We start from the raw sequence: 24,052 nt of genomic DNA, 5'->3' as shown, positions 1-24,052 counted from the left end.
GACACTCATAATTTTCTCAGTTATTGATTGATAAGACAGAAAATTTTTATAAATATTTCTAAATTTTAAATGATAAAAAATAATTTAAAAACTTTTGCATAGTGAAGGAAACCATCAACAAAATGAAAAGGCAACCTACAGAATGGGAGAAGATATTTGTGAATGACATATTCAATAAGTGGTTAATATCCAGAATGTATAAAGAACTTCCACAACTTGACACCAAAAGAAACCCAAATAATTTTATTAAAAAACGACAGAGGATGTAAATAGGCATTTCTTTTCCAAAAAGAGACACACAGATGACCAACAGATACGTGAAAAGATGTTCACCCACCACTAATCATCAGAGAACTAAAAATTAAAACCACAATGAGATTTCACCTCCATGAGTCAAAATAGCTAGAATCAAAAAGATAAGACATGACAAAATACTTTTTTGGTGAGGATGTGGGGAAAAGGGAACCCTCCTGTGCTGTAGATAGGAATGTGAATTGAAACCAGGGTAGAAAACAGTACAGGGATTCCTCAAAAAAATTGAAAACAGAAATGCCATATTATCCAGTAATTATACTACTGGGTATTTACCCAAAGAAAGTGAGAACAGTAATTCAAAAAGATATATGCACCGCTATGTTTATTGCATCATTATTTACAATAGCCAAGATATGGAAGCAACCTAAGTGCTCATTAATAGATGAATGGATAGATAAGATGTGGTGTATATACACACAATGAAATATCAGCCATAAAAAAAAAAATGTGATATGCCATTTGTGACAACATGGATGGACTTAGAGGGTATAATGCTAAGTAAAATAAATCAGAGAGAGAAAAACAAATACCTTATGCTTTCACTCATATGTGAAATTTAAAAAACAAAACAAATGAAAAAACTAAAAAAAAAAAGGGAAAGAGAGACAAACAAAAAAACAGACTCTCGAATACAGAAAACAAACTGGTGGTTGCTAGAGGGGAGGTGCATGGGGGGATGAATGAAACAGATAATAGAGATTAGGAGGGACAAACTTCCAGTTAAAAAATAAATAAGTCATGGAAATGAAAAGTACATCATGGGAAATATATAGTCAAGAAGATTGCAATAATGTTGTTTGGTGAGAAAAGGCCACTACACTTATTACTGAATAATGTATAGAATTGTTGAATCATTATGTTGTGCACTTAGAAACTACTATGTTAATTATATTTCAGTCAAAACTAAAATAAGATAAAATAAAAAGAAGTGGAAAATATTTTTAAATAATACAAGTAACAATTTTGTTTGAAAAGTTATATTTAGAACTCTCAACCCAGCATTTGAAGAATAAACATTCTCCTCACACAGTAAGCTAATGTCAACAAATTAAAAAGAAATCTGTATCAAACAGCACCTCTTTCCTGAACTTATTAGAAACCAACAAAAAAGAGGGGCGCCTGGGTGGCTCAGTCGGTTGAGCGTCTGGCTTCTGCTCAGGTCATGATCTCACAGTTTGTGAGTTTGAGCCCTGCATCGGGACAGCTCAGAACCTGGAGCCTGCTTCAAATTCTGTGTCTCCCTCTCTCTCTGCTCCTCCCCCACTCATGCTCTGTCTCTCTCTTTCAAAAATAAATAAAAACATTAAAAAAAATTTAAAAAAAAGAAATCAACAAAAAAGAAATAAATAAAAATTCCCCTTTATTCTGGAAATTTTTAAAGCATACTTCTTCATAACTATAACTAAGAAAGAAATTTTGAAGGAAATTTAAAATTAAATATAATGGAGTAATGAAAACTGTTACACAGAAAATTTGTGAAATACAGTTAAAGCAATATTTTGAAAATAATACGTAGCTATCAATGTTTATATTAGAAGAGTAGACTTTTCTTGGGGCACCTGGGTGGCTCAGTCAGTTAAGCCTCTGGTTCTTGATTTCAACTCAGGTTATGAGCTCATGGTGGGTGAGATCGGGCTCTGTGCTCTGTGCTGACAGCGTGGGGCCTGCTTGGGATTCTGTCTCCTTGCCTCTCTGTCCCTTCCCCATTCTCAAAGAAAATAAACTTAAAAAAAAACAAAACAAAACAAAACAAAAAAACAGAAAACCTGACTTTTTTTTTTTTTTTTTTTTTTTTGAGAAAGAAAGAGAGAGAGCTCCTGTGCACACACAAGCATGGAGAGAGGACGGGTGGAAGAGGAAGAAGGAGAAAGAGAGAATCTTTTGACCATGAGATCATGACCTGAGCTGAAATCAAGAGTTGGATGCTTAACTAACTGAGCCACCCAGGTGCCCCAAAACATGACAAGATTCCAATGATTAAATGAAAAAAGTAGCAAAAAAACACAAGAATGAAACCTGAGAATCTAAAGAGAAATAATGAAGATCACAGAAATTAACAAAAAAAGAAATATATGCCTATTAGGGAAATTTTCACCAAAGCCAAAAGTCATGTTTTCTTGTAAAATATTAATAAAATTAGCAAACTCCCCATTAGATTTCTATAGTAATAGAATCCCTATTATTGGCTAGGCACTTGGTCACCCAAATAATTGCTACACTCTTTAGCATCTCTGATAGCTGGTTTGCCTATGTGATAAAGTTCTGAACAGTAAGAACTTAAGAATGTTCCTTGAAAAGAAGCATGAAGGGGCGCCTGGGTGGCGCAGTCGGTTAAGCGTCCGACTTCAGCCAGGTCACGATCTCGCGGTCTGTGAGTTCGAGCCCCGCGTCAGGCTCTGGGCTGATGGCTCAGAGCCTGGAGCCTGTTTCCGATTCTGTGTCTCCCTCTCTCTGCCCCTCCCCCGTTCATGCTCTGTCTCTCTCTGTCGTAAAAATAAATAAATGTTGAAAAAAAAAAAAAGAAAAGAAAAGAAGCATGAAGAATGCTTCCTTGAAAGAAGAATGTTCCTTGAAAAATAGCTGGCACATACCACATGTCCCTTTTGCTTTGTCCTTTTTGCCTTCCTTCTTACTTATACAAATATGATGGCTGAGAATGACTAGCCATGTTAAGGCAGGAAGTGATTTTGGGAGTAGAGGCTCTGAAATATTGAATAGGCTAGAACAAGATGAAACCCCATAAATCTGTAAAGCAAAGCCCTATATCAGTCCTGGACTGCCCGCCCTCAGACCTAAACAAAAGTAATGTATTTCGGGGCACCCAGTGGCTCAGTCGATTGAGTGTCTGACTTCAGCTCAGGTCATGATCTTGCAGTTGGTGAGTTCTAGCCCCAGATGGGGAGCTCTGTGCTGACAGTTCAGGGCCTGGACCCTGCTTTGGATTCTGTGTCTCCCTCTCTCTCTGTCCCTTGCTTGCACTCTCTCCCCCAAAACATCAATAAACATTAAAATTTTTTTTTAAAAGTAATGTATTTCTACCTTACTTAAGCCACTGTTATTTTTAGTCACTATTAACTTGCATCCAAACCTAATCCTGATATAGATAAAATGTAGAAGGAAAAGACTATCACAAGAGATAGCTTCGGGGCGCCTGGGTGGCTCAGCCGGTTGAGCGTCTGGCTTCGGCTCAGGTCATGATCTCACAGTTTGTGAGTTTGAGCCCCGCATCGGGCTCTGTGCTGACAGGTCAGAGCCTGGAGCCTGCTTCAGATTCTGTGTCTCCCTCTCTCTCTGCTCCTCCCCCACTCATGCTCTGTCTCACTCTCTCCTTCAAAAATAAAAAAAAAAATAAAAAAAGAAACAAGAGATAGCTTCTATTTTTTTCAATTAAAAAATAAAAGGTGACTCATAAATTGAGAATTAATTGGGGAGTGAGGAAGAGATGAAGCTTTAAAGAGAGACGAGATATAAAATAATCACAATCTGGAATACTACTTGGCAATGAGAAAGAATGAAATATGGCCTTTTGTAGCAACATGGATGGAACTGGAGAGTGTTATGCTAAGTGAAATAAGTCATACAGAGGAAGACAGATACCATATGTTTTCACTCTTATGTGGATCCTGAGAAACTTAACAGAAGACCGTGGGGGAGGGGAAGAAAAAAAAAAACAAAAAACGGTTAGAGAGGGAGGGAGCCAAAACATAAGAGACTCAAAAAGAGAACAAACTGAGGATTGATGGGGGGTGGGAGGGAGGAGTGGGTGGGTGATGGGCACTGAGGAGGGCACCTGTTGGGATGAGCACTGGGTGTTGTATGGAAACCAATTTTACAATAAATTTCATATTAAAAAAAATAAAATAATCACAATCATTTCAGAAAGTAAATACATTAGGGAACAAGCTAGTATTAACAGGGAGTTCTCAGGGGCCCCTGACAATCATGACAGTGATTTAAAATTGCACCAATTTGCCAAGTGGTATAACTTTTCTCCAGCCTGGTTTAGTTGTTTGGGTTGAAGTATAGGGAAGGCAGATAGTTGGAAACAACCAGATACAGGTTTTACTGGGAAAGTATTAAGGAGAGAAAGTATGCCAAAAAGTTGAGAGTGTTTGCCAGGTACTTATTATCATAAATGGTGCACAAGACTGAGACCAGTCCAAAGGAAAAGAAGTGAGGAAATGATGAGGTCGGTAGGTTGTAGGTCTTAATGAAGTTCAAGAACTTTGTAGATACGTGGGAAGAGATGTGGACAATTCGAAGATCGTTGTCTGAGAAAGTATGATTATTGAAATTGAGTTCAAGATTTTCTATCTTCTCTTTCTAATAATTTTTCCCCCTGTCCTGGTGAAAACAGGACTGAACAAAAAATTGGGACAAGTTGTCTTCTGTATTGCAAATAAAATTAAAGTTCTTAATGAAAAAATTTTAAACATTTCAAAAAAAGAAATAAAATGATCTTCAGAGAGACACGATCCCAAGGGCTACACAGAAGGTTTTCTTGAAGTGTAGAACTACTATTGCCCAAAGGATTATTTTAGCAACTAGGGTAAACGTACAATGCTAATAAAAATATGGGCATCCCTCACCATTTGAACTCATGTGAACTGACAAACCTAATAGAATCATATTGTTTCATAGATTCTTGTGGAGGAAACTCTATCCTTCCCTATATCTAAATTCTTAGATCTGAACTCTCTTTGATATTTGAAACAGGGAATCAAATGTATTTTTTGCAGTAAGAGAATACATTTAGGTATATATGTTACAATTTTCTTCATATCTTCAAACTAAATAAATTTTCAATTTCAAATTTTTGTGCTATATTATTAATAAACCTTAGTAAAATATTTTAATGCTGCTCTTCACATTTTTCTTCACATCTCCACTTAATAAATCTGACGCTTCAATGATATCCTGCTGGCTTCAGTCTTAAAAGTTTTCTGCTTCCTCAGAGGTTTTTAAACCATTTTACTTAGGTTTTTCATTCGGCTATGTTTTAAAAGACAATCTTGACAAAAACATAAAAAAATACATTTAAAAAAATCTATGTTTCTGAAACTTTTTCATGCTAAATGGCTTATAAGATTTCAAACAGCTGCGTATGTCAGAAGCTATTTTCAAAGAGTGGTGTTCAATGTACAGAGGTGGTCAGGCTTGGCTGAGATTGCTGCCGCTAATGGGTATTCACATCTCTTTTGTGTTTCCCAGGTGGGGGAAATAGCATAATAGTATAGTTCATTAGCATCGCCAAGTGATTTAAATTGGATAGGTTATGAGCATAATTTTGGATGCTTGGAAGTCTGCAGACAAAGAAAGATCATAAATTGTAATATATGATTGTGGGAGTCAATTTCATTCCTAGGGGAATGAGGATTCTTGAAACAGACATAAGCTTTAACCTCCTTGTTATTTCCATTAAAGAGAGAAATAGAAAAAAAATTCCGTATCAATATAATGTATAGATGGTGAAGAATTACGGACTTTGAGAATTTATGAAAGGCATGATTTAAAATGATCTGTGGAACTTACAGGCTTCCATAGGCTATTGGCCTCAGACACATTGAACAGAGCCTAAAAAAGAGACTGTCAGACACAAAATGAATATACTTTGCTTCAACAGGCATTATTCTTACTCTTGAAACATAATAATGTCTTTAATTTAAAGTTCTAATGAGGCTTAAGTATAAAAACTAACTCTGGGAAATACAAAAGTGATTCATAGAAAGAGAAGAATAAGAATAATTCCCAGGTAAAACTGTGTCTCGAAGAATTTTCAACAAGCAGAAATGGAGAGAAGATAAGGTATACACCCAGGAAAAGGGAAACACAAAGTCACAAAGAAGGAATAAATACATACAACCCATTTGCAGGTCAGGAAATCCTCCATTGAGGATAGCGGATAAAGTACTCAAAGGAAAAGACAAAGACAACTAAGCTCTATAATTTAGGATATGGTCAGTTATATTATGAAAAACTATCTCTATTTAGTTTGAATTTTATCCTTGTCTAATGATTAGCTATGAAATAGTACCCTGACATGATGAGATCTGGATTTTAGCCGGAAACTCTACTAGAGAGATGGAAGATGAACAGGAATGGAGAGAGACAAGGTGAGGAAGTCATTCAAGAAGCCAAAGGAGAGAAATAGAGGTTGAGTGAAGGCAGAAGCATTGCGATCAAGAAAAGGAGAGAAATAAAAGAGATGTTTCAGGGAAAGAAGCAACAATTTCTTTTTTTCAACTGGACACAAGAGCTGATGAGGGATTGAACATGAGAGTGGAAACAAAAACCAGAGACAACAGTGATGATAAGCATTCTTTTTGAAACAGATGGTCGCCAACATGGTCAGTACTAGGATGACCTTTCTGAGTGCATGGTTCCACCACTCAGATATTCACAGGGTGGTGGTTGCGAGAATTTTCATACATACACATGAAAGTCTTAATAATATGTTTCCACAAAGGCTTTCAGATACCATTCTCTTTGAAATTGCTTCTTCACAGAAAACAAGATGAAACAAAACAAACAAAAACCCGTGTAACTAATTGAGAAAAAAAGGTGAATGTCACTTCACATTCACTAAAGAACCCTGGCAGTCAACTGTATGTTGCTCGGGCAAATCCACTTTGTTAAAATGAGGCATTGACGACAATAAATATAGACACTTTTAATATACATTTTCCCTAAGTGCCACCACTATTATTTATCCACAAAAAAAAAAAATATTACTAAAGCATTCACCTATATATGAAGTGTTGCAGATTGGTCACACAAGTTACACAGACCACATCTTTCAGAGACTACCAATGTACAAAGCTTTATGAAGGAACATCACCTCTCTGAAATAGTTCTCCTTGGTGAGTCCTGCATTATCAACACGCCTTTACTAGTGGCTGCTTGGAGATGGGCCTTTGGGGATTGATTCGTAAATAAAAAGCCTCATGAAATCCAAATCAAAGTTTATCAGTCTGAAATAAGGGTGACAGACCCATTATTACCACCATCCTCACAAAAACAGAGATTAATTCATTTTATGTTATGCCCTTCATTCATCACAGGAACTCTGGAAATTACCAAAATGATGGTGCTACAAGGTTATGCAAATATCCCTTGAGAAGGAGATGTTAAATGGATGAATCATGTACCTCACGGCAACCACAAATGCCCTTATTTGTCACTTCTTTGTAAGCAGTTGTGTCTCTGCACTTAACAATTATGTTTATTGTGTACTAAAAACGTTTTTCCCTTTACACTGTAAATGACATTAGTGAATATAAACCAAAAATTAAATGATCATATTTGCATTTGTCCCAGGTTACCTTGACTACCATACATCTATGCAATTAAATCTTGAGCATCTCCTAAAAAAAACTATTTCCAAGGGAAAGCATTTTAAGAGTATCACTGTATTTTAAGACAGCTTCCAAAACACGGCTAAATGAGTTAACTCCATTGAACATGAGCAATTTGTCGAGATTTTAGTAAAAAGAAACGTGATGCAAAGATTAAATCTTACTCAGGACTTGGACAAATCAATAAAATTCAGGGTATTTTAATTTATATATCAAAACTATGCAACAAAGAATCCAGTACAATTTGTGGTTGTAAGAATCTGGTAGTGTAAGTTGTGGCTGAGTTAACCTAAAGTATTCATCTACGTGATTTTCGTATATCCCTCCTCCTGGGCATTTTTCCCTTGTTCCATTTATAATTCACTAGGCTTCAGATATTCACTTCATGAGCAATCACAAAGACTATAAATAGACAGAAATGTTATCATACATGTATATAAGCAAGATTTTCCACCCTCAGAAAATAATAAGTCACCGGTGCTGCATAATAATAAAGCTGGTGCTTATGTCCCTTCTTCCACCTCTTCCTGGTTGTGTGACATTGGGCAAGTGACTTAACTCCACTGTGCCTCAGGCTTCCCACTGGTAAAATTGCCATAGTATTAGTACTTGCCTTGTATTTTCTATGATCCTTAAATAAGTGGATTTATGAAATATTATGTGTGTAGTGCCTACCAAAGGAAACCTAGCTCAATAAATGTTAGTTATTATTTTCTTTAAAAATTTTTAATGTTTTAATTTATTTTTGAGAGAAAGAGAGACAGAGACAGAGACAGAGAGTGGAAGGGTAGGGAAAGACAGAGAAGGAAACACAGAATCCGAAGCAGGCTTCAGGCTCTGAGCTGTCAGCACAGAGCCCGACATGGGGCTTGAACTCAGACCAGAGATCATGACCCGAGCTGAAGTCAGGTGCTCAACAGACTAAGCCACCCAGGCGCCCCTAAATGTTAATTATTATTGGTAAGAATTGAACTGTGCAGAAAGGAAGAGAAAATGAGACAACTTAAAAGGCAAATAAAGAAGTAAATAAATCTGGATCCTGGTAGACTCTATGGTGAGGCTGATAAGAATGAGGACCTCTCCAGCAAGGGAACCTGGAAGCAGGTTCAAGGCCGAGTTGCTTGAAGAGTTCATTCCCAAGATAGAGTCTGGAAACCAGCTGACAATGGAAGATAATCCCAAATACCTCTGAACATGTGGACATGGCGACTGCATGGGGGATCATGGAACATTGGGCCAGTTTCACCCTATGATCAAGGTAAGACTGGAGATGAGCAGATAGAGATTTCCCTGTGAGTAAGGTCAGCAGTAGACATATTATCTCTGTTACACAGGGTTCTGATTTGTGGGGTCCAACACACTTCTCCCTTTTTAATTTAAACATCTATACATACACACACGTAAAAATTTTAAAGTTCAAACTATTACAATCAAAAGTTCTAACAGTTAACCTACTGCTAGTTCCCATAAGACATTTTTTTGCTAATTACAAGGATGATGGAAACTTTATTTAAAACAAAACATGGATCATTTATTCATATCTGCCACCTGAAAGTTGAGCAGGACAATTCTTTTTTCTACCATCTATATATCCTCTGAAATAGAAAGTCCTATAATACTATATACCAGACCCACTAATTAATACTAATAGTATATATTAATGCTATTCATTCTTTTTTTTTTTTCAACGTTTACTTATTTTTTTGGGGACAGAGAGAGACAGAGCATGAACGGGGGAGGGGCAGAGAGAGAGGGAGACACAGAATCGGAAACAGGCTCCAGGCTCCGAGCCATCAGCCCAGAGCCTGAAGCGGGGCTCGAACTCACAGACCGCGAGATCGTGACCTGGCTGAAGTCGGACGCTAAACCGACTGTGCCACCCAGGCGCCCCAATGCTATTCATTCTTAATAACAACTCTTGATCTAGTTGATTGGGACCTGGGAATTGGAAATGACGTTTGAACATTGTACCATGAAAAGCTTAATTCCCAAAACTTAAGTGCTCGGATGAAGAGATAAAGATCTGTGGCAACAGTGTCTTCTGGTGATTGGATTTATAATAATAATAATGAGGGGCGCCTGGGTGGCGCAGTCGGTTAAGCGTCCGACTTCAGCCAGGTCACGATCTCGCGGTCCGTGAGTTCGAGCCCCGCGTCAGGCTCTGGGCTGATGGCTCGGAGCCTGGGGCCTGTTTCTGATTCTGTGTCTCCCTCTCTCTCTGCCCCTCCCCCGTTCATGCTCTGTCTCTCTCTGTCCCAAAAATAAATTAAAAAAAAAAAAAAAAAAAAGAATAATAATAATGACTAGAAGAATGCCAATGATTTCTAATATTTACGGAACAATCCACTTGTACTGGGCACGGTATGTTATCTAATTCAGGGAGTATCTGATAATGAATATAAACAGCATTAAATATACGGAGGAAATATAATAAGGAAGTGATTGTGTTATGGTTAACTATAGCAATAAGCTATGACCTGGGGAAATATTAGTGTGTGACTTTTTTCTTCCTAGCACAGTGCTAGAGAGATAGGGAACACAGGCTTCCCTTCAAAAAGACTCTCGGGAGTCCACCTGTGACATTGGTAATTTTACCTAATTACCTGTTCCTAATATCTAATATCTGATTCAGAAATAAGACACTGTCAACAGACTACTGACAGTTCTTCTCTTGGTGACAGACCCATAATAATAAAAATGTGAAGGTAATGTATAAAATCGGAACAATTATGATGCTAATCTATAATAATAACAAAAAACTATTAAAGAAGCAAGAACATTCCGGCGTTCCTGGGTGGCTCAGTCAGTTAAGTGTCCAACTTTGACTCAGGTCATGATCTCACAGTTCGTGAGTTCAAGTCCCATGCCAGGCTCTAGTGCTGACAGGTTAGGGCCTGGAGCCTGCTTCAGAGTCTGTGTCTCCCTCTGTCTCTGCCCCTCCTCTGCTCATGCTCTGTCTCTGTCTCTCTCTCTCAAAAACAAACAAATATAAAAAAAAAAAAAAGCCCAAAACCAAAACCATTAAAAAAATCATTTAAAAAAAAAAAAAAAAAAAGAAGCAAGGACATACTCCATATGTCTTAACACATTATCTCACTGTAGGCAGATCTAAATGAGAAATCAGATACTGGTGAAGAGTTAGCTCAGTGTGTAAGTAATCAGAACAAAGAAATATGATAAATTGAATATTAGTTTAAATTAGGCTTACTTTGCCTGATGCAACCATCTGCCAATAAGGATGATTTTACCCATATTCAAGGACCAGGATATTCTAATAATGTGTTTGCTAAGTCTCTTCCTCCTCTGGTAGAGCTTAGATGGGCACTGCAGACATTTGCTTCCAAGGATCTTTGTTAGGCTTCTGCAGCTGACTAACAACACTTGGCGATTTAAATTTTCTATTTTGAAATGTTGAAACTTGGAATCAGGTTATATTCCAGTCCATAAAACCTGGAAGATATTTTGTCACTTAAATGTGAATTTGAAACTTCTTTTTTGACTTTTGTGTTCAACGCTCCGAGACCAAATTTAATTCTTTGATTTCCTGCATTTTGAGATGTTGGGGTGCATGCCTAATTGAGCCCTTAAATTTTGAATTATGTAAAAAAAATTCTGATTCTAAAATTTTAAGTCAAGTTTCTGATTAGCCAAATTTCTCCCTACCGAAATGTTCAGCGTGCCATATGTGAGTTTACTATGTAATTCTTAGAATAGCCTAAGAATAATAATTGGAACCACATAAAAAGTGAGAACACATGCCGTCGTGATCTGCTTGCTCAGAACCTCTGCAAGACAAATCCCATTCTCCCTGACTTTCAGTCTGCAATTGTTATACCATAAATAACTTCCCTGTCTTTGTACATTAGCTTTAAATATGCATACCCACTCATCCCATTATTCTTAACCTGCGTGAACAGCTGGATTCATTACGGAAACAGAACTTTCTTTCTCTTCTGCAGAGAATGAGATGAGAGAATAATTTAAAACATTTACAACAATGAAGTGGCAAATAGGCACGACGTGGATGCCTTTCCTGGCTTTCTGTGCCAGTATCTCCTTGTTTCCCTGTCTCCAGAGCACTCTGCTCTTCTTCATGAAGCCCAAGTGTCCTGTATTGCTTGCCCTATAATTTTCTGGACAGAGCGAGCTGGTGTGTGTGCCAAGAGAGAACGACACACTTCATTATCTTTTCAATTGGCCTGAAAATTATTTGTTTAAAAATCTTTCCCACTGTCACTTTTAGAAGTGTTTGCGAGAGTGATTGTTATAGATTTCCTTCTAATTATAATTTTGGAGTTGCCTCACATTCATACTCTCCGATAATTCAGGAAGAAACTGAACTGGAAGTTTAATATCCACTTGTCTTCCCTGGCTTTGTTTCTTTCCCAAGAGTTGCCCCGTCGTGATTCATCGGTATTTTGGTTCACAAACTGCTCTCTTTTCATGCATTCAGTCATTCCCTTTTCATTCTCCTGAGAGCACTTCACCGTGCATCTTCTGAGGGACAGATTGTACCATGCTCTTAATTTCTCCCTTCACTACCCACAAAATTATCACATAACAGCACCGGAAATTTATCCAGTACAGCACTTCATCGCTGATGTCATTTTAGCTTGAGGAATGCTGTAATTTTAGGGTATTTTCCTGCCACATTTGCCTAGTGTACATTTCTAAAGCATTTCATCATTTTGTTCTCTAAACATTTCTACAATGTCAAGAGTCTTATAGAGATTCAATTGTGGTCTGTATACAAACTACACTAAAAAAAATTCTGACCCAGGGGTGCCTGGGTGGCTCAGTAGGTTAAGTGTCCGACTTCAGCTCAGGTCATGATCTCGCAGTCCGTGAGTTTGAGCCCCATGTCAGGCTCAGTGCTGGCGGCTCAGAACCTGGAGCCTGCTTTGGATTCTGTGTCTCCCTCTCTCTCTGCCCCTCCCCTGCTCATGCTCTGTCTCTCTCTGTCTGAAAAATGAATAAAAACATTAAAAAAAAAATTCTGACCCAGACTTCTCAGTTGCCTTATTCTAGGCCTATATAACTGCTGATGAACAAACCAATTTGAAAAACTATTGGCTTCTGACATTATCATATTTCAGTGTCTGATACATAATTTTCTTTCTCACCATATAGATTCCACTTCCCACAATTATTCCTCTTTTCCTCGTCTTTCTGCAATGTGGCAGATGAAAGTTCTGCCTTAAAGAAAGAGCATTAATCAGCTCAGATCCCTTTGTTTTTCATACTAGTTTACGTTAATGAGATCAAAGGGTAGCTCTAAATCCATCTACCTACATTAGGAGTAGCAGGAAGGCATCAGAAAATGAGAGCTACATGCAATCCTTTCTCTGCTTTTACTAGGTTGTAATTTTCAAAAAAAAAAAAAAAAAAAGAAGGAAAACCAAAACCTATTTGCATATCATTGTGATTTTTTTTAAATGCTGCGGTTGACTTGCAGCAGAGTTTATTTCTAACACATTAGAAATCAATGTTTTGTGAATAGTTTGATGGAATAGTTCTTAATATCCATGACATCACACTCTGAGAAGCCAGGCTGGCATCTTCATTTTTCAGACTCCTGTGTGGCAAGAGGTCCAGATTTGATCTAGATTCAGCCAAACAGATAAACTTACACAAGACCTGAAAAGTGAAAGCTGGAAGAATGAAGGGCATCTCCTGCTTCTGTTTATTCTAGTAAAGCATGGTCTAGAAGATTTGGAAGTTTCTCCATCAGTATTAGCCATAGCAAATAGCTCTTCTAACTTCACAGGACTTGGAAGCAGGGCACAGACCTTCTCCTAACTTGGATTGTGGAGAACAGCACTCTTCTGCATCTGGACATAACAGCAGTTACATAACAGCGCTTCCTTGGTTATGATGTTTGATTGTGGCAGTGGGGTTAGCTCTGGAACCTGTGGCTTCCTGATTATAGAGGAGGTACTAGTTTTCTTGGTAGCTGTTCTGTAGCACAACTTTGAGAGACTTTCCTAACCTAGACCTTCTTTCCATAGTCTTCCAAAGAGTCTCTCTACAATTTATATCCTATACGAAATCCATTCTTTTTTTTGGCGGGTGGGGGGGGTCTACACCTTCACAACGATTGGTAAAACAGCTGGTGGCAAAAGCGTTTGAAAATAATAGATTCTTAAAGAAATGAGAATTTGGAGTTGATCAAGGGATCTGGTTCAGTTTTAAAAAGGCAGTGTAGTTACCAACATGAGATAGGCCACAGGTAGTCTCTGGTAAAGAAGTTGCTCGAATTCTGAGTTGTAGTGTGATCTTTGCCAAGTTACTTAATTTAAATTACCTGCTTCAATTTCCTCATCTGTATAATAGTACAAACTGGTGGCTTTGTTAGAAAGATAAATAAAATCATATATTTAAAGTGCCTAAAAAGATGTCTGGCAGGAGTGGTTTTGTTATTATTTTTTTAAGTATTGTTATCATTGTTGTTACTATTATTGCTGTGGTGGTTGTTTTTGTCAAGAACTGTGAAGTCTTGTTCACAAGTGAACTAGCCACAATTTTCTGAATACTGGCAGAAAATATGAGATTCCTGGGTCAGAGACAAAAATCAGTTCTATACTCAAAGCAATAACAATAGCCAGCATAACGTTAAGTTTGCATCCATTTCCTGAGTCCATTTCTTACAGAGCAACAAGAAGAAATTCAGGAGGCACCTGCACACACACAATGGGTTATATTATAAGAGAAGATCTTCCAGTTCAGGGAAACTACGTTTTTGTGGGGTTTTTTGTATGGAGAATAAGCCTGACTTGTGCCCCAGAGAGAGACATTACCTTTATCATGCTGCACCGAAAACAACTTGATTTTGCTATTGTCTTTATCTTCTAGGGCTGTTTACTATACAAACATGTTTGAAAAGATCATTTGAAACAAAGGCAGCCAGTGCCTTTACATATGCGCAGAAACATTAAAGACTCATAGAGAACTGTTTCAAAAAGATCTCCCTCTTACTTGTATACTGCCTTGGCTTCCGGTGAATTTTTCCACGGTTATATGCCACCTTAGTGATTCCTCTGATAAGTCAGACTGATAGAGGCTTGGATTATATCTGTTCACTTTATCTCCTATAGCATTTAACTAAGCCTATTATCAAGGCAACTTTAAGAAACAGGATGAAGCAAACCTGCAGTATTGACCACAACAGTGGTCCCCCAGGTTCTCAAACCCAACCAGCCGAGAAAATCCCATAAATCATCAGGGCTTATTTTAGGAAGCCAAGAAATCTTCTCTATAAGCTTTCATATAAACCTTTCCACTTGTCCTGACACATTAATCCATGTAGAAAAGAATGCACTAACAATCACAGACTCTGCCCTGGCCCTCAAGAAGGAAGTCTTAGGACTATTCTATCATCCCTAATAACCCCAGCCAGTGAGTTGAGGGTGAGCTGAATGTCTTTATGGGTCAAGGTGGTGTCATTGATCACTTCAGATAAAGTCAGGAAACAAATGTCCTACTACCTTTTCTAATTGGATGACTCTAATTATAGGGATAAACTGCCCTCAGGATGCATATAAATAATGAGTCAGTTATCTCTCCAGGAAGCCCCTTTGAATAATCAAGGATAACCTCATTTTGGAAAGAGTTCTGCGGTCTGAAGTCTAAATGACCTACTGGCAGGCAATGTTTCCTTAAATACTTGAAGGTCTCTAAAGTACAATTTACCATGTTTTAAGGAGAAAAGAAAGTTTGTGCCTAGTTTCCATGCAAAAATGTACTCCTGGAGCACCCGGGATACCCTTGGGGAAAAAAGTGTTATTTGCAATTGTCAGAGATCTCCAGCTGGGACCTATATAAGTTGAGAGAAGCACAGGATGACAGTGCTTCCAACGTGGCTGAGGACAAAATAAACATGAAATGGCCAGAAGAGGAGGGAAGTTACAATTATGAAGCATATTTCATCATCAGTTGGAAAAAAAAACAACGAACAGAAGTATTTAGTCGTAATTTCTCTTGCCCTACTCTTATAGCTTTCTTTTTGTTTCTCTCCCACTTTGGTCCATATTTCACATAGCCTATAGTTGTGGAGATAGGTTTATATAATTATGAATATCAACACAGAATTATGACTGTACAAATGAAGGATTGAAATTAAACAGCTTCCAAAGAAAAATTCAAAGGCTTCTAGAATATTTTTTTTTTCCTTTTGGAGCATTGTCGAATATATTTTTTGCTGTTCGGTGATGGTTTCATTATGATTCAGATAAGCTTATTGTTATTTTTATTTTATTTTATTTTCTAAATTTAAGTATGGGAAGGATACTAGTCGAAATAGAATAGCCAAATGGGCAAACTGTGGTTAACATGGCAAACTGATGGTAGAGTGACTTCGTACATTTTGGGAGTTTGACAGCTATTAAATATTATATAACCCAAGTTCTGGATGATGTATGTATGACCAATCAGAAGCAATTCTCTGAGATTTGGGAGACTTATGCAAGATGAAGATTGTGCGTCTCTTTTCACTAACATGACAGATGTTAGGAGGCAGAACACAGAGTAAGAATTTAGTTGCTAAAAACTGGAAGCACAAGGTGGATCTGGACCAAGCAATGTCATACTAGCTTTCTGATTAGGGGTTTTCTTGACTGTGGCTGTAGTGATTCGGATCAGTGATCTCTTAATCATAGAACAGATAACAGCCTTCTTGGCCCAGTCCTCCAGGGTAGATATTATAAATTTTTCTGAAAATTCATCCCAAGTTCTGTTTTATTAGCCTTCCTAACAAGCCCATGGGCTATTTTTAAAACTCTGTAATAAGTTAGTTCCTGCTTAAAATACCTCGGTAGACTATTTTTGGCAAGTGAGGTATGATTAATATAGTGCCATAGGTTTACTCTATAAAAGTATTTATTTTTTAATGAGGTATATATCTTTAATACCCTACAAACTATGACAGAGCTCTTATAAGAATATACTTCATGTTCCTATAGTTTTTTTTCTAAAATTATATCCAATAGTTCTGACTCCTTCAAACCTAAAATCAAAATCAATTCAGTTCGATTTTACTGCTTTGAGTAATTGTCCCCTCCAGGCACTGAATTTTTAAGTAATTTCATATTTCAGTGTTTATGGAGATACTTGCAGTTTTTCTATGAGCTGTTAATTACAAATGAAGTGGCTTTTTTAACAGCAAATACTAACACGATGGCCCCAGCTGCATCCTGATGTATGCAATCTGAAGATGTTTTCTAGACATTTATCTCTTTAATAACATGAGCCTACTTTGTTATTCAATTGAATAATAGAAGGCACAGCTATCACAGACAATGATGAAAGATCGAATGTTTCCGCATCATTAAGATAAAGTCACTTCCCTTTGAGATTTCGAGTAAAATGTGGCTAAGTCAATCACCAGAATTTCTTTTTAGAGAATTACTCAGTCAGGAAATCTGTTCACGTTTATTGAATATTTAGTATATACAAGGAACTGAAGTCTGCAATAGAGCATAGGAAAAACAATAGACAAAGCATCATTTTGAAATGATGACATTTAGTTACCCATGCCTGAAACTACTTGCAGAAAGAGAAACAAACAAAACTCTCAGGGCTAGGATCTGAGGGCAACCAACTGAGCTGGTTTCCTTGAATACCTTTCCTAGTACTCTGTCACAGATCACAGAGTTTCAGCCTGGAGGTTCTTCATGGGCTAATATGATTTTTGTGAAATACTATTAAATATGTAAGGTGTTTATATTCATATTAATTCCTTTCAAGCCAAGAGACTTACAGAATGACTGCGTAATTTAATGGCAAGACCAGGGAATTTGAAGTTCAAAATATTAAAAGTGTGGTTTTAGGCAAGTCATTTAACCTTAGCTCAAAACAAACTATCCAGAATGCAGCACATAGAATTAAAGACATGGAAAACAAAAGTAGAACGTTTAAGGAACATGGGGGATACAACTATAAGAGTTAACATAATGAATATTCCAGAAAGGGTTGGGAGAAAGGAGAAAGAAGGATTATTAAAGATACAATGGATGACAATTTTCCAGAACTGATAAAAGAAACAACCCACAGGTTCAAAGACTCTCACTGAATTTCAAACACTTTGATGTCAGATGGCCTTACTGCTTGCCATTAAGAATATTATATGACAGGGATGTCCACTCTCGCCACTGTTGTTTACATAGTGCTGGAAGTCCTAGACTCAGCAATCAGACAACAGAATGAAATAAAAGGATCCAAACTGGCAAAGAAGAAGTCAGACTTTCACTTTTTGCAGATGACATGATACTCTACATGGAAAACCTGAAGGCCACCACCAAAAAAACTTCCAGAACTGATAAATGAATTCAGCAAAGTCGCAGGATATAGAAAGAGGATATAGAAAGTCAGTATACAGAAATTGGTTGTATTTCTACACACCAATAATGAAGCAACAGAGATATCAAGTAACCGACCCCATTTAAAACTGCACCATAACCATAAAATGCCTAGGAATAAACCTAACCAAAGAGGTAAAAAGATCTGTATGCTGAAAACTATAGAAAGCTTATGAAGGAAATTGAGGAAGACACAAAGAAATGGAGAAACATTCCATGCTCATTGATTGAAAGAACAAATATTGTTAAAATGTCGATACTACCCAAAGCAATCTACACATTCAATGCAATCCCAATCAAAATAGTACCAGAATTCTTCTCAGAGCTAGAACAAATGATCCCAAAATTTGAATGGAACCACAAAAGACCCTGGATAGCCAAATAATGTTGGAAAAGAAAACTAAAGCTGAAGACATCACAATACCAGACTTTCACCTGGATAACAAAGCTGTAATCATCAAGACAGTATGGTATTGGTACAAAAACAGACAAATAGACCAAAGGAATAGAATAAGGAACCCAGAGCTGGACCCACAAATGTGTGGCCAACTAATCTTCGACAAAACAGGGAAGAGTATCCAATGGAAAAAAGACAGTCTCTTTAGCAAATGGTGCTGTGAAAACTGGATAGCAATATGCAGAAGAGTGAAACTAGACTACTTTCTTACACCATACACAAAAATAAACTCAAAATGGATGAAATACCTAAATGTGAGACAGGAAGCCATTCAAGTTCTAGAAGAGAAGACAGGCAACAACTTCTTCGTCCTCAGATGCAGCAACTAATTACTTATGTCTCTGAAAGCAAGGGAATTAAAAGCAAAAATGAACTATTAGGACTTCATCAAGATAAAAACCTTCTGCACAGCAAAGGAAACAATCAAAGACTAAAAGGCAACCGATGGAATGGGAGAAAATATTTGCAGTTGACATATTGGATAAAGGGTTATTATCCAAACTCTATAAAGAACTCACCAAACTCAACACCTGAAAAACAATCCAGTGAAGAAATGGGCAGAAGACACGAATAGACATTTTTCCAAAGAAGATATCCAAATGGCTAACAGACACATGAAAAGATGCTCAACATTGCTCATTATCAGGGAAAAACAAATCAAAAGTACATTGAGAAACCACTTCACACATGTCAGAATGGCTAAAATTAACAACTTAGGAAACAACAGATGTTGGAGAGCATGTGGAAAAACAGGAACCCTCTTGCACTGTTGGTGAGAATGCAAACTGGTGCAGCCACTCTAGAAAACAGTGTGGAGCTTCCTCAAAAAATTAAAAATAGAACTACCCCACAACCCAGCAATAGCACTATTAGGAATTTACACAAAGGATACAAGAGTGCTAATTCACAGGGGCACATGTAGCCCAGTGTTCACAACAGCCAAATTATAGAAAGAGCCCAAATGACCATCAACTGATGAATGGATAAATAATACTACTAGGAGTACTGGAATACTGCTTGGCAGTGGAAAAGAATGAAACCTTGCCATTTGCAACAATGTGGGTGGAACTGAAGGGTATGATGCTAAGGGAAATAAATCAGTCAGAGAAATACAGGTATCATATGTTTTCACTCATATGTGGAATTTGAGAAACTTAACAGAAGACCATGGGGGAAGGGAAGGAAAAAAAAAAGTAGTTACAAACAGAGAGCGAGGCAAACCATGACTCTTAAATACAGAGACAAAACAGAGGGTTGATAGGAGTGGAGGGGAAGGGGGGGCAGAGAAAATGGGTGACGGGTGTTGAGGAACCACTTGTTGGGATGAGCCCTGGGTGTAATATGTAAGTGATGAATCATGGGAAGCTGCTCCAGAGGCCAGGAGCACACTGTACACACTGTATGTTAGCTAATATGACAATAAATTATATTAAAAAACGAACATTATAGATTAATAGGGAAAACATATATTAGTAAATGTGGGCAACATAGGAGCCCACTGATAAGCACTGGGCCATGCAAGCATAAGTTTTCCACAAAGGTGACTTATGCTTCATGCACAGTCCAGGTCAGTGGGAAGGGCGTGGAAATAGTAGGAGCTTCATACATAAACAGAACTCCCCCACTCCAATGCAATGCCTATTTGTGAAATTGCTGAGAAATGCAAACAAACAAAAAAAAATGATGTGGAGCCTAATTTTACTTAGTGTAAGCTTAAGAAGTGTTATAAAAGTTTGTTGATGGTGTGCTCAAATCAAAAAAATTATAAATTGTTATCTAGTGTTTCAGTTCTATTGCTATTAAAATATCAGCTATAGCTCCATCAAATTTAAAGTACTAACTGGGATTCAGTATTATAGAAATTATAAAGACCTAAGCTTAATAATGATATATGCTTAACAAGTCATTGATAGTGACACCTTGTATAAACAAAACTTCATTTTTCTGAGTAGAAAGTGAAATGGTAAAATCGTGCCTTCAGAAATTAGTACTGTACTACCTTGAAATATGCTAATCAAATATGTTAAGTACATATTAAATTTTAGATGCAACCGTTAGATCTGTATCAAAATTTCTCAAGTGGTATAAAAAGTGCCCTAAGTAATTATGTTTGAATAAAGAAGCAGCAATGTACTCCATGCACATTTTAACTGTAAAATTTAATATTTAAGTACCGGTAAATGGCAAATTTGAGTGTGTGGAAACAGAGAAGACGAAGTCTTCAAATCTTGATGGCTACTTCCCTTTACTGAAATTCTAAGACTAATTATTTAGTCTCTGTTTCTGCCACTAATTGAAATAACATTGTATTCTCTTCTTAAAACTTTTATTTCATCTTACCTATTTTATGTAATATTAGTGTTACCCAGCATACATTCTGGGGTGATGAAAACAAGGTTTTCTAGCTCATTCTTGGTCATCAATATGGACTCCACTTACAACACATGTTCCAATTCCATTCCGCTCATCTCTTAGCCCTCCAGTTTTGGCATTGTTCCTGCAGTTGAAATGTGTTGTTTGTAATTGTTCTATAATATTTCTTGCCGGAATAATTTCCATTTGACATTCAGCTTTAGTCTCTATTTAGTTCTGGAAATTTTAGGAACGGAAACAGAAGGCCAAACTTCTAACTCCATAGAAAACACTTTGATACCTCAGTTCCTCCCTTTCTGAAAACTACTGAGCAAAATAAAAATGTTGTCCTTTTATATATGGAATCTAAAAAGTTAATTTAATTAAAATTTTTAAAAAATGTTTATTTTTGAGAGAGAGAGAGAGAGTGTGTGTGAGTGTGGGAGGGGCAGAGAGAGAGGGAGACACAGAATGCAAAGCAGACTCCAGGCTCTGAGTTGTCCACACAGAGCCTGATGTGGGGCTTGAACTCACAAACCATGAGATCATGACCTGAGCTGAAGTTGGTCATTTGACTGAGCCACCCAGGTGCTCCAAAAATTAATTTAATTAAAAAACCTGAATTCATGGGTATGCAAGCTGGTGCAGCCACTCTAGAAACCAGTATGGAGGTTCTTCAAAAAACTAAAAATAGAACTACCCTACGACCCAGCAATTGCACTGCTAGGCATTTATCCAAGGGATAGAGGTGTGCTGTTTTGAAGGGACACATGCACCCCCATGTTTATAGCAGCACTATCAACAATAACCAAAGAATGGAAAGAGCTCAAATGTCCATCGATGGATGAATGGATAAAGAAGATGTGGTATATATATACAATGGAGTATTACTCGGCAATCAAAAAGAATGAAATCTTGCCATTTGCAACCACGTGAATGGAACTGGAGGGTATTATGCTAAGTGAAATTAGTCAGAGAGACAAAAATCATATGACTTCACTCATATGAGACAAAACAGATGAACATAAGGGAAGGGAAACAAAAATAATATAAAAACAGGGAGGGGGACAAAAGAGAAGAGACTCATAAATATAGAGAACAAACTGAGGGTTATGGGAGGGGTTGTGGGAGGGGGGATGGGCTAAATGGGTAAGGGGCACTAAGGAATCTACTCTGGAAATCATTGTTGCACTATATGCTGCCTAATTTGGATGTAAACTTAAGCAAATAAAAAATAAAAAAATAAAAATAAAAAAAGAATTTTAAAAGAGGTAAAAAACCGAAACTTGAATTCATAGTAACAGTAGAATGGGAGTTATCAGAGGCAGGGATGTGGTGGAAAGGCGGGTGGGGGGGGGGAAAGGTAGGGTGGTAGTTGCCAGGGGCTAAAGGAAAGAGGGTCATGGGGAATAATTGTTTAATGGATACAGAGTTTCGGTTTTGCAAGATGAAAAGAGTTGTGGAGGTGGATGGTGGTGATGGCACAACAATGTAAGTATACTTAACACCACTGACTGTACACTTAAAATGATTAAGGTAGTACATGTAATGTTATATATATTTACCACAATCAAAAAAACTGGAAAGAACACTTATGGAATATTTCTCTCCTACATTTTTGTGATGAAAACATAATTCTTTTTCACTCTTCCAACAACGGCAAATTTTTTTCTATCAGAATGTAATTTCTAGTAAATTTCTTTGGTGATGAAAAAAATGTGTACTCTAGGGGGACCTGACATCTAAATCACAACCCACTTACCTGAGTCACCACTCACCTCTATACTTCTTGAGGGACCGTGTTGAGATGGGCAGTTGTCAGTATCATACAGTAGACGGCTTGTCATCCCAGTGTAGACTAAGCATGGGTGACTTTGGTAACGGAGACGTATGTGACAAAATCTATGATTTGCATGTGTTGTCTGCTCTCCTACACGTTAATTAGTTGTATTTCTACGTGACATACATTATGCAGACATACACATATTAATAGCTCAAATATAAACTATGTCATCCTTAAGTCGTTGATTTGTATCATTTGGAAAGTACAAAGATATGTATATGAGCATTGAGAACAATAGTATTTTTATTTGTCTCCCTTTTTTACATATTTTTGAATTGTGTTTTCCTTTTTGGAGTTTTCCAAAGGAAAAATAATCGTCTTTGAGTGTAACGGCCAATGTTTGAGGTGTAGGCTGAGCGTCGCCCCTCTTCAATGGGCACTGCCTCTCTCTCTGTAGGCGGGGAGAGGGGAAGAGTGGCTGTGTTTATCTTCTTTACTTTAGATGATGCAGCTGATTGAGATTATTTTACTCAAAAATTTGAATCAAGCTACACAAGCACTGAGTTGTTACTCTAACGCGTCAATAAAGTCCATAAAAACCCAGTTCTACCTTCCCTGACTTCAGGGGCTTTAATGCTTACTCTGAGAGGTCATATATCCTTTTGCTGGGTTCCTTTTGTGCTCATAGTGGTTGGCTTTCATTTTTACATTTATCTGACCTTTCATGTGTGTTTTAGTTTGGAATTAAAGTTAGCTTTTAAACAGTAAGTATAAAAGCAACTCAAAACTGGTATGTTTCAGTTACTTTATTTTTTTTAAGTTTATTTGATTTATTTTGAGGGAGAGAGATAGAGGAGAGGAGCATGCACATGAGCGGGGGAGGGGCAGAAATAGAGTGGGAGAGAGAGAATCCCAAGCAGGCTCTGCACTGACCTGGGGCTCAGTCTCAAGAACCGTGAGTTCACGACCTGAGCCGAGATCAACAGCTGGTCACTTAACCGACTGAGCCACCCAGGCACCCGTCAGTCATTAGTTCAGATGTTTTTATTATTCCACATATTAAGACATAATTTAGAAATTCTCTATAAGACTATTGATTCATGGAAGAAAGGTATAAAATCTAAAAACCATTAATGGAATAAAGTGTTCCACAGGAGTGAGTTTGGTAAATGGACACCAAGTAATTAAACTCCTTAATGTGCACTAACGAAAGGTTAAAATTTTTAAAAATATTCATTTCCTTGATTTCTTAAACCAAAGACACTGGATATTATCATTCAATGTTTTCTCAAGGGGCAATTGAGGGATTCAGTGCTATTTTTACTCTTTGCTTCTGGTTGTTCCACTTTTCTAGTTTCCTATCTGCACTGGAAAACCTTCAAGAGTTAGTATGGACTACAGACCTGAGAATATAAACCTTTTTCCGTGTTGTAGTTTA

The sequence above is a fragment of the Puma concolor genome, chromosome B1 (assembly GCF_028749965.1).
Source record: "Puma concolor isolate L17-30 chromosome B1, mPumCon1.1.hap2, whole genome shotgun sequence".
Taxonomy (NCBI): domain Eukaryota; kingdom Metazoa; phylum Chordata; class Mammalia; order Carnivora; family Felidae; genus Puma; species Puma concolor.
This window is presented reverse-complemented; position numbering follows the sequence as displayed.